This window comes from Bubalus bubalis, chromosome 12 (assembly GCF_019923935.1).
Source record: "Bubalus bubalis isolate 160015118507 breed Murrah chromosome 12, NDDB_SH_1, whole genome shotgun sequence".
In the NCBI taxonomy this organism is placed as follows: Eukaryota; Metazoa; Chordata; class Mammalia; order Artiodactyla; family Bovidae; genus Bubalus; species Bubalus bubalis.
In genome coordinates, this window is record NC_059168.1 from 55,530,459 (window position 1) to 55,548,369 (window position 17,911).

Sequence of the window (17,911 nt, forward strand, 5' to 3'; positions counted from 1 at the left end):
AAACTCCAATACTTTGGCCACCTGTTGAAAAGACCTGACTCATTGGAAAAGACCCTGATGCTGGGAAAGATTGAGGGCAGGAGGAGAAGGGGACGACAGAGGATGAGATGGTTGGATGGCATCACCAACTCAATGGACATGGGTTTGGGTGGACTCCAGGAGTTGGTGATGGACAGGGAGGCCTGGAGTGCTGCAGTTCATGGGGTCACAGAGTTGGACACGACTGAGCGACTGAACTGAACTGAACTGATGGGACCAGATGCCATGATCTTAGTTTTCTGAATGTTGAGCTTTAAGCCAACTTTTTCACTCTCCTCTTTCACTTTCATCAAGAGGCTCTTTAATTCTTCGCTTTCTGCCATAAGGGTGGTGTTATCTACATATCTGAGGTTATTGATATTTCACCCAGCAATCTTGATTCCAGCTTGTGCTTCTTCAAGCCCGGCATTTTCATGATGTACTCTGCATATAAGTTAAATAGGCAGGGTGACAATATACAGCCATGACGTACTCCTTTTCCTATTTGGAACCAGTCTGTTGTTCCATGTCCTGTTCTAACTGTTGCTTCCTAACCTGCATACAGGTTTCTCAAGAGGCAGGTCAGGTGGTCTGGTATTCCCGTCACTTTCAGAATTTTCCACAGTTTCTTGTGATCCACACCATCAAAAGCTTTGGCTTAGTCAATAAAGCAGAAATAGATGTTTTCTGGAACTCTCTTACTTTTTTGATGATCTAGCGGTTGTTGGCAATTTGATCTCTGGTTCCTCTGCCTTTTCTAAAACCAGCTTGAACATCTGGAAGTTCACGGTTCATGTACTGCTGAAGCCTCACTTGCAGAATTTTGAGCATTACTTTGCTAGCTTGTGAGATGAGTGCAATTGTGTGGTAGTTTGAGCATTCTTTGGCATTGCCTTTCTTTGGGATTGGGATAAAAATGGACCTTTTCCAGTCCTGTGGCCACTGCTGCATTTTCCAAATTTGCTGACATATTGATTACAGCACTTTCACAGCATCATCTTATAGGATTAGAAATAGCTCAACAGGAATATTTCAGCTTTAGTATGTCTGAAAAAAAGCTTTCTTTTGCCCTTCTTTTTATTTTTTATTTTTATTTTTATTTTTTTAAAGCTCAAATCAGTTTATTTTATAAGACCAACTTATCCAGAGTGACTTATTCATGCCTCTGGAAAACATAAGCAAAATTTCCCAAGATTCCTTGATCAATGTCCTATCATTTAAGAGCATCCCAATACTATCAGTTTTCTGTAAATTAGGTATTTATGGGAAATCCATCTCTCAGTCCTCAAGTTTTGTTTCCCTGAGGGCATATGTTTAAGATTTTCTATTTTCTATTCTCTGCTTCCATTTTATTTTTTTTTCTTTTTTATTTTTAAACTTTACAATATTGTATTGGTTTTGCCAAATATCGAAATGAATCTGCCACAGGTATACATGTGTTCCCCATCCTGAACCCTCCTCCCTCCTCCCTCCCCATACCATCCCTCTGGGTCGTATTTTGGCTGGGTATAGAAGTCTATGTTCTTTTTTTTCTTTTATCACTTGAAAGACATTATTGTTCTATCTTCTTTTTTACTGTTCCAGATGGGAAATATGCTGTCATATTTATCTTTGTTACACTGCATATAACGTTTCTTTATTTTCTCTATGCTTTGTCATCTGTTCATGTCATCTCTGTCATGCTTTGTCATTATGAAAAGTTTCTATTGCTGTGTTCTAAAGTTCATTTATCTTTTTGTGTCATCTCTAATTGGCCACTAATACTATTCAATGTATTTTTCATCTCATTTATTATAGTTCTTATTTCTAGAAGCTAGTTTGCATCTTTATAATTTTTTTGGTATCTCTATCTATTCAAGCATCTGAAATACAGAGTTGATTGATTGTTTTCTTTGTCCTAAATATAGGTCATGCTTTCTACCTCTTTTCTCACGGTGTAATTTGTGATGAGATTCCAGACACTGTGCATTCTACTTTGTTGGGTGCTGATTAGTTTTGTATTTCTATATGTGTTCTTGAGCTTTGTACTGGGACACAGGTAAGTTGGTTGCAAAAAATTAAGCCTTTTGGATCTTGCTCTCAAAACTTATTAGGCAATATCAAAGTGTTGACAAATCTAGAGTTAATTACTCCTTAATACTGAGGTAAATCCCTCTTGAGTCCTGAAACCAGTGTCTCATAATTCATGAGATTTATCTAATCTCACTAGCATAAACTGGTATTATCACTGAATGTGTGTGAGTACCAAACACACTTCCAATTCTTTTAGTGATTCTTTACCAGCTTCAGGTCTTTTCCTCACATGTGTATACTCATCAGCACTTGGCTGATTACAAGTGGGGAACTCTCTGAGGATCTCCAGAATTCTGTCTTACACTCTCTTCTCCAGTATCCTGTCCTGCACATGCTAGGTACCTCAGTTTGCCCATAATCACATCTTGGTTTCCTCAACTCAGCAAGTCCACCAGTGTATGATGACAATCATGTGTCTCCACTGTGCCCTGAAAACTCTGCCAATGTAGAAATATGGGCAATATTATGGCTCATCTCTTTTACTGCCCACCTCTCAAGGATCACTGTACATTGATGTCTAACTGCTATTGTCTTATAAACTGCTGTCGCACATAATTTAACACAGGAGCTAAATTTGGTCTCCCTTACTGCATCTTAAACAGGAGTAGTAATCCCCACTGGGTAAGCCTCTTCTTCTTCCAAATGAGAACAGGGTTAATTTTCACTATAAAAATGGTGTTGCAACCAACATGCCTATATGGCTCTTGTCTCCAGGGTATATAACTAGGAATTGAATTTTAGTATCACACATACTAAAGATGTATACAGGTACATCTTTATTGAAAAATTATTCTCAAACTCAGCTGCTCCAATCCGTATTGCTACCAATAACTTATGGTAATTAGAGTTCCCACGTATAACATTCCACCTATAGTACAGTTTTATTAGTTTATACTACTCTGCAATTTGCATTGCCCAGATTATCAGTTAGTTTAATATATATTGGAATTTGTTCCTTAGAAAGTTGCCTGTTCAAAAGCTTAGCCCATTTTTTAATTGAAGTATAGTTAATTTACTTAGTTTCAGGTGTACAACAAAGTGATTCAGTTTATATTATATATATAATTATATAAGGAGCCTATATATATATATATAGGCTTTCCTGATGCCTCAGACAGTATATACATATAAATAAATACTCTTTTCCAGATTATTTTTCATTATCACCATACTTATGCACAGTCACTAAGCCATATCTGACACTATGTGACCCTACAGACAGCTGCCCTCTAGGCTCCTCTGCCCATGAGGCTTCCCAGGCAAGAATACTGGAGTGGGTTATCATTTCCTTCTCTAAGGGATCTTCCAAACCCAGGGATTAAACCTGTCTCTTCTGCATTGGCAAGTATGTTCTTTATCACTGAGCCACCAGGGAAGCCCATTTTTCACTACAGGTTACTACAAAATATTGAATATAGTTCACTGTACTTTATAATATGTTCTTGTTGGTTATCTATTTTATATATAGTGGTGTGTATATGTTAATCCTAAACTCCTAACTTATCTTTCCCTCCCCCACCCCTGCTATACATAAATTTATTTTCTATGTCCGTGAGTCTATTTATGTTTTGTAAATAAGTTCTCTGTATAATTCTTTTAGATTCTACATATAAGTCATATCATATGGTATTTGTCTTTCTGTCTTCACTTAATATGAAAATCTCTAGGTCCATCAATGGTGCTGCACATGGCATTATTTTATCCTTTTTCATGGCTGAGTAATACACATACACCACATCTTCTTTATCCTTGCATCCTTCAATGGACATTTAGACTGCTTCTGTGTCTTGGCTATTATAAACAGCGATGCTATAAACATAAAGGTGAATGTATCTTTTTTTTTTATTCCTTTCATTTCTTTTATTTTCTTTACTTTTTCCTTTTTACATTTTTTAGATTCCAAATAATACAAGAAACATTCTCATTGTTAATAAAGACATTCAAGATAAAACATATGTCACCCTTGACTCCCGCCCAAACCTACTCCTCTTTTTTTTTTTTCTTTTTGCATTACAGTTTTCTCCATATATATACCTAGGAATCAGATTGCAGGATCATATAGTAACTCAATTTTTACTTTTTAAGGAACATCCATACTGTTTTCCATAGTGGCTCCAGCAATTTACCTTCCCAACAAGAGTGTACGAGGATTCACTTTTCCTAAAGGATGATTCTTAAAGCACTCATTGCTTCCATGCATGGTTATTTGGAATTCTTAATATAAGATGAGTAATAAGACATTGTGAGTTATGTTTTTAAAATTTCTACCTCTAGCACACAGAATCCAGAGGGCACAAACTCAGTAGCTGGGGTGTGCAGCCTTAGTTGCCTGAAGCCACATGAAATCTCAGTTCCCTGACCAGGGATCAAATCCACATTGGAAGGTGGGCTCTCAACCAATGGAACAACAGAGAAATCTCCCATTTAGTTTTTAAATTGAATTTTTTGTCATTTAGAAGTTTTAAATTTTAAAATTGTTGAATACATCATTTTCTCTTTTTATAATCTATGTTTATCTTGTATAGTAACTTCTTCTCTAATTTGGGATTTGAAGTCTATCTTCTAAATTTTCTCTAAAATGTTTACTTTCATAAATAATGAAAATGTTTCAATAAACATTATGGTGCATACAACTACCTGAATTAGTGTCCATTTAACAGATTAACTGTGGCTCAGATCATGAGCTCCTTATTGCAAATTTCAGGCTTAAAGTGTGGGAAGTAGGGAAAGCCACTAGGCCATTCAGATATGACCTAAATCAAATCCCTATTATTTATACAGTGGAGGTGAAGAATAGATTCAGTGGATTAGATCTGGTTGACAAAGTGACTAAGGAAATATGGATGGAAGTTTGTAACACTGTAGAGAAGGCAATGATCAAAAGAATCCCAAAGAAAAGGCAATGCAAGAAAGCAAAGTGGTTGTCTAAGGAGGCCTTACAAATATATGAGGAAAGAAGAAGAAGCAAAAATAAAGATATATGCTATTGAATGCAGAGTTCTAGAGAACAGCAAAGAGGGATAAGAAGGTCTTCTTTAATGAACAATGCAGAGAAACAGAGGAAGACAATAGAATGAGTAAGACTAGAGATCTCTTCAAGAAAATTGAAGAGACTGAGGAAATATTTCATGCAAGGGTGGGCATGATAAAAGACAGAAGCAGTAAGGACCAAACAGAAGCAGAAGAGATTAAGAAGAGGTGGCAGGAATACACAGAAGAACTGTACATAAAAGGTCTTAATGAACCACAATAGTGTGGTCACTCACCTGGAGCCAGATATCCAGAAGTGTGAAGTCAAGGCGGCTTTAGGAAGCATTACTATGAACAAAACTAGTGGAAGTGATGGAATTCCAGTTGAGCTATTTAAAATCACCAGAGGTGATGCAGTTAAAGTGCTGCACTCAATATGTCAGCAAATTTTGAAAACTCAGCAGTGGACACAGGACTGGAATATGTCAGGTTTCATTTCAATCCCAAAGAAGGTCAATGCTCAAGAATGTTCAAACTACCAAACAACTGTGCTCATTTCACATGCCAGCAAGATTATGCTCAAAATCTTCCAAGCTAGGTTCCAGCACTATGTGAACAGAGAACTTACAGATGGATAGCTGGGTTTCAAGAGAAAGAGGAACCACAGATCAAATTGCCAACTTTTGTAGGATCATGGAGAAAGCAAGAGAGTTCCACAAAAAAACATCTACTTCTTCTTCAATAGCTACACTGAAGCCTTTGACTATGTGGATAATTTAAAAAAAACTGTGAAAATTCTTAAAGAAACCAAACCACCTTACCAGTCTCCAGAGAAACCTGTATGCAGGTCAAGAAGTAATAGTCAGAACCAGACATGGAACAATGTTCTGGTTCAAAATTGGGAATGCAGTACGACAAGGCAGTATATTGTCACCCTACTTATTTAACTTACATGCAGAGTACATGCAAAATGCCAGGCTAGCTGAATACTAGCTGGAACCAAGATGTCAGGAAAAATAACAACTTCAGAGATGCATATGATACTGCTCCATGGCAGAAAGTGAAGAGGAACTAGAGTCTCTTGATGAAGCTGAAAGAGGAAAGAGAAAATGCTGGCAGAAAACTAAGATCAGGGACACCAATCCCATTACTCCATGGCAAATAGAAGAGGAAAAACTGGAAACAGTGTCAGATTTTAGCATCCTAGGCTCCATCTTCCTGTAGCCATGAAATTTAAAAATGCTTGCTTCTCTGAAGGAAAGCTATGACAAACCTAGACAGTATTAGCAGAGACATCACTTTGCCGACAAAGTCTGCAGAGTCACCTGAATAAACTATGGTTTTTCCAGTAGTCACATACAGAAGTGAGAGTTGAACTTAAAGAAGGCTGAGAGCCAAAGAACTGAGGCTTTTGAATTATGATGTTGGAGAAGATTCTTGAGAGTCCCTTGAACTGCAAGGAGATCAAATCAGTCAATCCTGAAGGAAATCGACCCTGAATGTTTACTGGAAGAACTAATGATGAAGCTGATGCTCCAATACTTTGGGCACCTGATGCAAAGAGTCAATCAGTGGGAAAGACCCTGAAGATAAGAAAGACTGAAGGCAGAAGGAGAAGGGGGCAGCAAAGAATAAGGTGCTTAGGTAGCATGACCAACTCAGTGGACATGAATCTGAGCAAACTCTGGGAGATAGTGAAGGACAGAGAAGCCTGGCGTGCTGCAGTACATGGGGTTACAAAGAGTGGGACATGACTCAGCGACTGAACAACAACAGGGAATAAGATCGCACATGCCACAACCAGTTTCTCTGGTGGCTCAAGTGGTAAAGAATCTCCTTGCAATGCAGGAGACAGGAGACTCAGGTTTGCTCACTGGGTCAGGAAGATCCCCTGGAGTAGGAAATAGCACCCCACTCCAGTACTCTTGCCTGGAAAATCCCATGGACAGAGGGGCCTGGTGGGCTACAGTCCATGGGGTCCCAAAGAGTTAGAAAGGACTGAGCAACTAACACACTTTGCCACAACCAAGAGTTTACATACTGTAACTAAAGATCCTGCATGCCATAGCAAAGATCAAAGATCCAGAATGTTGCAATTAAGACTTGTACAGCCAAATTAATTACTTAAGTTATATAAAAAACAAACCAAACAAATAAATATAACAAAATGGAAACAGACTTACAAAGAACATACCACTAGTTTCCAAATTGGACAGAGGTAGAGGGATAAGCAAAATAGGTAAAGGGGCCTAAGAGGTACAAACCATCAGTTATAAAATAAGCCACAGGAATGTTTTGTACAGCATAGGGAATGTAGTTGATAATATTTTAGCAATTTTCTATGGCGCATGATACATAAAAATTTGAATCACTATGCTGTACACCTTTAACTAACATAATATTGTAAGTCAACTATAATTTTAAAATTTAAAATAAAACAAAACATTTACTTTTTGCATTGTCTTTAATCCATCTGCAATCAATTTTTGATATGTTGTGGATCTATATTATCTTTTTTTCCATAAGAATAGCCAAAAGTCCCAGCATCGTTTACTCAAGCACTTTTCCATACTATGTAATGTCCCTCATTTATATATATATATATATATATAAACATTCCTTGGCTTTCTTTTGTTCAGTTAGTCTGTTGTCTTCACTAATACCTCACTGCCTTCACTACTAAAGATGTAAAATAAAGTTCCATTACTGGAAAAGCAAATTTTGACTACATGGGGCATTTTTACTTCTATGGGAATTTCAGATTCATATCATCACATTCTAAGAACAATTTGTTTGGATTTTTAGTGAAACAACTTTAAATTTGTGGATTAACCTTTGAAGAACAGATATAATTACCATACTTATTTCTTTCATTCAAAAATATTATATACATTTGTTTCTTTAGCTATTCTTTTATGTTTTTGAATAAAGTTTTATATCTTTTTTCATGAAGATCTTATAAAATGTTTACTACATTTATTAATAGTCTTCAGTTATTTGTTTTAGGTACAGAGAGTGCTGCTGTTATTTATATGTTGGTCTAATATCCAGCAACCTTAATTTTCTCTAATAATTAGTTATTAGCTTGGCCATGTTTTTTAATTTTAAGAAAACTGCTATCAGTTTTCATTATTTGCTTTGAATTCTTATAACTTTTGTATTTTTCACGTCTCAATATCGTGGGCAGGATCTTGAGTCAGTGGTAAGTAAAATTAGTGATAATGGGCTTCACTTTCTCCCAATTCCAAGGAAAAATTGTCCTGCCTTTATAGTTGTGTTATTTGATATAGATGTTTAGTTGATCCTCTTTATTACACAACTATTGTTTTCCCTTTTTACTCATGAATAGGCATTGAATTTAAATAGTTGCTTTTATTAAATGGCTAATAAGATGATTGTCATTTCAAACACTATTTGATTGTGATGAATTATTGGTATTTATGAAACCAAATCAATCTTGAATTCCTGAAATAAACTCTACATGGTCATTATCCTTCATTTTTTTACATATAACTATGTCTATTTATGCAGTATATTTTTAATTAGAATTGTATTATACACAGTATTTACTCTTTGAGAGTTTCCACGCCATGGGGAAGATTTTTGTATCTAGCTACATAGCTGAAATATTTGCATTTTATTAGCAGCCTGCTTTTCAGTGTCCAGTGTCAAACACTTTTGCTCTGTTAAATAATATGGTACTTATCTGGTAATGAATATTTATACTAATCAATGCCAAGCTTCACCTAGATACTCTTGAACTGCTGCTGCTGCTGCTGCTGCTGCTAAGTCACTTCAGTCGTGTCCGACTCTGTGTGACCCCATAGATGGCAGCCCAGCAGGCTCCGTGGTCCCTGGGATTCTCCAAGCAAGAACACTGGAGTGGGTTGCCATTTCCTTCTCCAATGCATGTAAGTGAAAAGTAAAAGTGAAGTCGCTCAGTCATGTCCGACCCTTGGCAACCCAATGGACCGCAGCCTTTCAGGATCCTCCATCGATGGGATTTTCCAGGCAGGAGACCTGGAGTGGGGTGCCATTGCCTTCTCCGACTCTTGAACTACTTCTTCCCAACTTTGTGGCTTTAGAAGCTTTTGCATCTAACAGCTGACAACAGTACAAGATGGTTCCCTTTTCTCCACATCCTCTCCAATATTTATTGTTTATAGATTTTTAAAAGACACCACTCAGAATGGGAGAAAATAACTGCAAATGAAACAACTGACAAAGGATTAATCTCCAGAATATATAAGCAGTTCTTACAGCTCAGTATCAAAAAAAGAAACAGCCCAATCAACATATGGGCAGAAGACCTAAACAGACACTTCTTCAAAGAAGACATACAGATGGCCAATAAACACATGAAAAGATGCTCAACATCACTAATTACTGCTGCTGCTGCTAAATTGCTTCAGTCATGTCCGACTCTGTGCAACCCCATAGACAGCAGCCCACCAGGCTCCTCTGTCCCTGGGACTCTCCAGGCAAGAATACTGGAGTGGATTGCCATTTCCTTCTCCAATGCATGAAAATGACAAGTGAGAGTGAAGTCGCTACAGTCGACCCCATGGACTGTAGGCTCCTCCGTCCATGGGATCTTCCAGGCAAGAGTACCAGAGTGGGTTGCCATTTCTTCCCCCTAGAGAAATGCAAATCAAAGCTACGATGTGGTTATCACCTCACACCAGTCAGAATGTCCATCTTCATCTAAATTTCGAAAGTAACACAAAATCAGTCTAATTTATCTGTCACACTAATGCCTCTTGAGATATGTTGAGAAACAGATCACTTTCCTCAGTCTTCCTGCTTCACTCCCTGAAGTTTTCTTATGTCCAGGCCAAAACATTCTTAAATCCTTCAACTGTTCCTCAGAAGACATGGTTAGGAATTCAATTAACATCTCTTTAACATCTAGTCAGCCAGATTCTAAAAAGGATGCTTTTTTAAAAGTCAAAGGAAAAATGGCAAAGGACATTTTCCTGGAGTAAAAGGAAAATTCACTGCCTAAAATACTTCAAAAATTCTAAAATATCTTACTTAAAACTTCTCAGATTTCTCTAAATTGATTTTCTGTCTCCTATATATACACACTTTCTATTTCCACCATTTCTGACAATATATTTTGAAAATTTATTTAAGAATGCTGGAGGAGGGTATTCAGTTCAAAGATATAATTCCATGAAGCGATGATGTCTAAAACATTATTACAGATAAAATCACATTAAATTTCCTAAGATTAACATGTCCCAGAAAATCTTTTGGTAATCAAATAAAATGAAATTTAGTCCTGTGCATTATTTATTCATAAACATATTATCATGAGCAGATTTATTTTGTCAATGTTATACGGACAGCAGCATACTAAATATTTATTCATACTTTTGTATTTATATCCTTAATATTTATAGACTTATTTTGCTCATAATCTTGATACACTTTAAAAAATATTTTAAACACAGACTAGCCAACTCGATACTTTAAAAAAAAATAAAATAAGGGGACTGATACATCCAACTTCAAGACTTATTATAAATCTAGAGTTATCAAGATAGTGTAGTATTGATAAAAGAATAAACAAACATATAAATGGAACAGAATAAGAAGGCCAGAAATAGACTCCCACAAATATATCAACTGATCTTTGATAAAGGAATGAAAGTAATGCAGTAGAGCAAAGACAGTCACTTCAAGGACTGGTGCTGAAACAACTGGACATTCACATGCAAAAAAAGAAAAGAAAATGAATCTAGACACAGACTCCGCACCCTTCACAAAAACTAACTCACAGTGAATAGCAGACCTAACCATAGAATGCTGCATGCTCAGTCATGTCCGACTCTTTGCAACCCCATGGACTGTAGCCCGCCAGGCTCCTCTGTCCTGGATTCTCCAGACAAGAATAATGGAGTGCATTGCCTTGCCCTCCTCCAGGGGAACTTTCCGATTCAGGGATTGAACCCAGGTCTACTGCATTGCAGGCAGATTCTTACCACCTGTGCCAGCAGGGAAGTCCAAACAGAATACGAAACAAAAAACTACTAGAAGATAACAGAGGAGTAAACCAAGATAACCTTGGATACAGTGATGACTTCTTAGATAAAACACCAAAGGCATGATCCATGAAAGATAAGGATAAACAAGATGATCTTCACTAAAGTTAAGAAATTCTGACTGGGAACTCATTGAGAAGACAAGTCATAGACTGGGAAAAAACATTTGCAAAAGGTACATCCTATAAAGAACTATTATCCAAAATATACAAAGAACATTTCAAACTCAATAATAAAGAAATGAACAACCCAATTAAAATACATGCCAGAGACTTTACAGATACCACAGAAAACATATACATGGTAAAGAGGCATATGAAAAGATGCTTCAAAACATGTATCATTGGTAAAATGAAATTAAAACAACAATAAGATGGTACTACACTCCTATTAAGATGGCCAAATTTTGAACACTGACATCAAATGCTGGTGAGGACATAAAACAATAGGAACTCTTTTACTCGTTGCTGGTGAGAATGCAAAATGGTACAGCCACTTGGTACACCACTTTGGATAAGTCTGGCAGTTTCTTACAAAACTAAACATACTCTTATCATCTGATCTAGCCATCAAAATCCTTGCTATATACCCTAGCTTATATCACCACACACACACACCAAAAAAAAAAAAAAACTGTACAGAAATGTTAATGGAAATTTTAATCTGAGCTGCCAGAAACTGACTGAATCAAGGTGTCTTTTAATAGGTGAAATAACTGTCTTGTCAATAAAATACTATTTTTACTTGTCAATAAAATACTATTCAACACCAAAAAGAACTGAGTTATCGAGCCATGAAAACATATGAAGGAACGTTAAATACATATTACCAAGTCAAAGAATCCCATCTGAAAAAGTCCACATTTTGTATGATTCCAACTATATAACATTACAGAAGAGGAAAAACTATGGAGACCATAAAAGCATTATGCAGGAGAGAGGTTATGGGATTTAGGGGGAAGGGAGGATTTCATAAAATAGGTGGAGCACAGAACATTTTTAGGGCAGTGAAACTCTTGTATGATACAATAGTGGTGGGTATATATCATTACATTTATGTGCAAATCCATATATAACACCAACGTGAATATACAGCGCCAAGAATAAACCCTAATGCAAACTATGGACTTTGGTGATGACGACGTGTCAGGGTAGTTTTCTCAGTTATAACAAATGTACCCCTCTGTTGGGGGATGTTGATAATGAAGAAGGTTGTGTGGGGGGTACGGGATATACGAAAAATGTATGTACCTTCTGCTCACTTTTGATCAAAATCACTTTAAAAATAAAGTTTATTTATTAAAAAAAATTCAGATGATCTTGTGATGGAAGAGATATAAAGTTGACCTAAGGCCCTAGTGTCCTGTTTTTAAAACTAACTTGGCTCAGTTCCCATTCTTGCACATTTTCTCTATGTGGACCTCTCTAAGGAGCATCTTCTCACACAAAGAACTGCATACATATACATATATATGTACACACAAATGCAATTTATTTTATGAATATTTAATATTATTTCTAACTGGCCCATCATATATCAGAGGCCCCATAAGCATAACAGTAAAGCCTTCTGCCTCTTTAGGGAAAGCAGGGCTGCCCACCTCCCCTTTACAAACACTGAGCAGAGTGATTCTCATGATCCTCTGAGATATAAATTCCCTAGTATCCTTCAAGAAACAAGAACAATGCTCAACAAGTCTGTAAAACACTACTTTGGCGTTTCTTTGTTTACTTGTTTTCTGCAAGAAAAGCCTTGGAGAAAAGCAGAGCACTGAAAGGTTTTTGCATTGGAGACTGGCTGTAGGTCAAGGATGTTTTCTGTGCAGCTTAGAGCAGGTTAGAGAGAACATAGCTTGAGCTCAGGGCTCTTTGCCTGATTTATAGAGAGATAGGAAAGTATCTGACTTTTTAGTATCATTACTTAGCAGAAATATGCAAAGCAGCTGCAAGGAAAGGTCCTTTTCTTTCTTCTCTGGATGCTCTCTGACATTTGTACTACTTTCTTGCTCACAAGGTAGCCCTTTCCTTTTTGTTGCCATCTCTTCCCTGTCATTCTTCAGGCATACTGGTCAGCGGCACTTCAACGGCATCTTTTCCTTCCTTTTCCAGTGCCACTGCCCATTGTTCTCTTACCCAAGGATCTATTTCTTCAAGCTTTCTTCCTTTTTTCTTCATGTGGAACCCATATCATTTGATCTGCTGACAGTTTTCTTTCTTCTTTTGATACTCTCTTTTCCACCATTTTTCCTACCTTTACTCTGAGTTACAAAGATATGCTATCTCCTTCATAAACATCTTAGTTCTAAAATTCATTTAAACATTCACTAAATGTCTACTAAGTTCCAGGAAGTGTTTCTGGTGTTAGGAATACAGGAATACACAGAGCCCTTTGGGAATTTAAATAGTTCCCAGCCAGTGTGATAACTACCACCTATAAAACACTATGAAAAGTAAAAGAGAGTAAATCAATGTTTACAATTTATGAATGATTTGTGAAAGACTTCCCCAAAAAGAATAACTTGGCTTGGTCTGGAAGAATAAATAAAAGGTTGCCAGAGAATAGAAATAGGTTCTAGCACAGTCAACAGAGAAGGCAATGGCACCCCACTCCAGTACTCTTGCCTGGAAAATCCCATGGATGGAGGAGCCTGGTAGGCTGCAGTCCATGGGGTTGTGAAGAGTCGGACACGACTGAGTGACTTCACTTTCACTTTTCACTTTCATGCATTGGAGGAGGAAATGGCAACCCACTCCAGTGTTCTTGCCTGGAGAATCCCAGGGGGAGCCTGGTGGGCTGCCGTCTATGGGGTCGCACCAAGTCGGACACGACTGAAGCAACTTAGCAGCAGCAGCAGCACAGTCAAGGACAACAAAATAGGGAAGAACAAATCTGACTCCACATTAGACCTGTTTCTTTCACTTTAACTTTTGTATTCTATGGCTTTTGCTTCCAGTTAAGAATGTTGCCTAAAGCCTGAAATACACAGGGGAGCCCATTCTCAAGGCTCTGATTTTTAAGGCTATAATGAGTTTCCATTCATATAGAGATAAAAAGTTGCATAATAGAGAATATCATTTGTCTTGTTGGACATTTCTAGTAACATCATGACCTGATCTATTTGGACAGTTGCAAGAACAAAGGATTCCAACACCAAGAAACCTGCCACAACCAACCACAGCCCTCCCTCACTTTGCTGTGGTTTCAGGCAGTTTGGGGGTTTGGGGGACATGAACTACCTGTTTTCCTTGCATGGTCCTGCAATAAACTCTGCTCCAAACCCCAACATTTTGGTACTGTTTGGCCTCACTGTGTGTCAGACACATGAACTTGCATTTGGTAAAAATAAGGCATGAAGTTACTTAGGAAAGAGCATCATATGGAGGAATAGATCACAGCCATTTGTTAATTTAGGGGTTCTAATCAGAAATGCTGAAACTCCAGTACTTTGGCCACCTCATGCAAAGAGTTGACTCATTGGAAAAGACTCTGATGCTGGGAGGGATTGGGGGCAGGAGGAGAAGGGGACAACAGAGGATGAGATGGCTGGATGGCATCCCTGACTCGATGGACGTGAGTTTGAGTGAACTCCGGGAGTTGGTGATGGACAGGGAGGCCTGGCGCACTGCGATTCATGGGGTCGCAAAGAGTCGGACACGACTGAGCAACTGAACTGAACTGAATCAGAAATGAAGTTAAAAGAAAATGTTGGAAATGGATGGTGGAGAATACTGCATGTTTCAAGAGCTGGATCATAAAATAAAGACCTCAGGTAAGGCAGTGACAGCAAAGATTGAGGAAGAGAGAGATATGATACACAATTTTAAGTACTGTAATATAAATAGGAGCTTGTATGTTGAATACAAGGAAAGGAAGGACTCTAAGAGGAACACCTGGTTTCTGGCCTGGGCTCTTTAGGTTGATGGTGAAGACATCCACTAAGATAAAATTCTGGGACAATGTGACAATTGGGAACAGAAATTTTAATTTTAGATGTACTGAATTTGGGAAGCCTATGGGTGTTCACATCTATGAACTAGCTGGAAAGAGGTCTGAAAGTTCAGGAGAAATTTGGGGCGAGAAACAGAGATTTGTGAGTCATGAGCACATCTGGTGAACACTATATAAATCATGGAATAGACTAAATTACCACAGGAACATACCTAAAGTAAGGATAAGAGTGAGACATGTCAGGTAGAGGGAAGCATATATTTAGGAAATGTAAGAAAGACCTAAGAAAGGAGACAAAGAGAGTCAGACATGAAGCAGAACCAGGTGAGAGGGGATGACTGAACCTGAAAACTTAAGTCAGGAAAGTCAAAACTGGCTACAGTGTGAAATCCAGAAGAGGGTCGGAGTGGACCAAGGACAGACAGCAAATCTTTGAACGTAACAAACAACTAATTTTTGGTCTCCTTGTTCAGTATCAGCAAAATGCAGTCAGACATAGATGGCAGTGCATTAAGGAGGAAGATTAATATTTTCAAAAACACCTATATGAGTGAAGAAGAAGAAAAATAAAGGACCTAGGAATATGAGGAATTCTCAGAGGAAGATACCTTTATTTGCTTATTTTCTGATAAGGATGGTGATGATGATATGGATGATGTTTTTATTGCTTTCAGAATGGCAGAAATGTTAGTATGTTTATAGGCTCAGGATATGGATTTTGCATCAAGGAATAGATTTAAGATGTGGAAGAAAAAGAATGATAGATATAAAACTAGGCCAGAGGCAGGAAGAAGCAAGGAGGAGGATCTTTTAATGTATCATTTTTGAGAATGAAGAAAATATAGTGAGAGAGGATGAGCTGTTGACAAAATCATAGGTACAGAGGATGGAAACAGGGATGTAAGGCCTGAAACCCTCAGTATTATCATAAATAAATAACCACTACTTGCATAGTTCATAGTATGTGTCAGGTGCTATTTTAAGTGCTTTGTTACCAACATTAACTTATTTGATCCTGGACAACATCTCTATCAATAGATGTTGTTATTATCCTCATTTTACTGATGAAGAAAGAGAGACAAGAGAAGTTACATTATTTACCTGGGGTTACAAAATGACTTGCAGAGCAAGGTCTTGGGCCCCGCCTAGATGGTGAGCCCCTGTTCCTAAACTCTGGTTATACTCCTGCTCTAAACTGCTGCTGTATCAAATGTAAGGAGGTAGGAATCAGTAGGGAGATTCTGGAAAAAAAACCTAAGGAAATGTTCTGGCACGACCAATTAAGAAGAAATTCAAAACAGAGACAGAGAGAAATGGATTAAAGACTTAAACATAAGATCTTAAACTGTAAACCTCCTAGAAAAAAAAAACAGAGAAAAAGTTTTACCACATTGGTCTTGGCAATGATTTTATGTATATGACAGCAAAAGCAGAGCAACAAAAGCAAAAATAAACAACTGGGACTATATCAAACTAAGAAATTCAACTGATGTCCAGGTAGAGTCAGGGAGAAAAAGAATTTGGGAAAGTTCCAACAGACTGAAATTATGGTGGAATTAGAATATCTATAAGAATTTAGCACACTCAGTCGTATCCAACTCTTTCCAACCCTATCACCCCTGCTAGGCTCCTCTGTCCATGGGATTTTACAGATGAGAATACTGGAGTGGGTTGTCATTTCCTACTCTAGGGGATCTTTTTAAACCACTGGGCAACCTAGAAAGCCCTCACAAGAATTTTACAGAAAAGTTAAAAATATAGTTCCATCTTGTCAATTTTTTCCTATGTTTATTCTTTTACCTAGATGCCCTTGTAAGGACAGAAAACTATGCACAATTTGGCTTCCCCATATCCTAATATTCTGAGGCTACTGTGTAAGTACTAAATAAATACTTGGTAGGATGAACAAATCACTGAATTTACCACTGAGAGGCTCCTTTAAAAAGATCCTTTGGGCATCAACCCCTCTTGCAAATCAGAAAGGAAACTCAGGAGGACTTGACTTCTATAGAAAAATGAGTTAGATGCAGATTCAGACCTAGTGTCATGGGACAATCACTGATTTTCTCCTTTTTCCTATATTACTCATAAACTTTTTCTTTGGGTCCATAAAAAAATTAACATAGCAATACACCAGCATAGGCTTTGCATCCCTTTAGAACAGACAACATTGGAGAAGGAAATGGCAACCCATTCCAGTGTTCTTGCCTGGAGAATCCCAGGGACGGGGGAGCCTGGTGGGCTGCCATCTGTGGGGTCACACAGAGTCAGACACGAATGAAGCGACTTAGCAGAAGCAGCAGAAGAGACAACACATTCTAGCGGTAGTTACCTACTCTTCCTTTCCCCAACTTGCAGTCATTGAATATAAAGATTCCCCCAGGATCTTGAGAGCTATCACTGGCTCCCTATATGTCTCAGACCAGCTCCTGACTCCAAACTGAGATGGCAAATCACCAAGAAACCTCAAATGAAAGATCTGAGGCCTTGAATGACATCTATGTATTTAAAAATCTAGAAGTTGCACATCGTTATTCTAACAAGAGCAATGTAAATGGACATGGTTGTTTCTTCTACTGTTAACTGCACCTGGGGAATTCCGGTACTCCCCTTTCAATCATCACAGTTCAGAACAGGCTAAGGCCACCACCATGCCATGTGACCAAGCCTGGCCAATTAGAGCATGACAGCTGGGCGCCACAGCAATAGGTTCAAAAACAGCATGTGGCTTAGCAACAATCAGAGATTGGGTGTGATATTGTTGGAACTTTTGGAAGAGATGTTTTCTTTCTGTTGGAGCTTCCAGAGGTAAGCAGGTGAAATTACCACAAAGAGCCTGAGACTGAAGGTAACAG

At 37.8% G+C, this 17,911-nt stretch overlaps 1 protein-coding gene across 5 annotated transcripts in view; it reads right to left on the minus strand.

Annotated features, from left to right (window-relative positions):
* The window catches only part of CTNNA2 (catenin alpha 2), a 1,366,752-nt gene that overhangs the window by 1,248,364 nt on the left and 100,477 nt on the right, over nucleotides 1–17,911 (minus strand). The gene's annotated exons all lie outside the window — the stretch shown is intronic.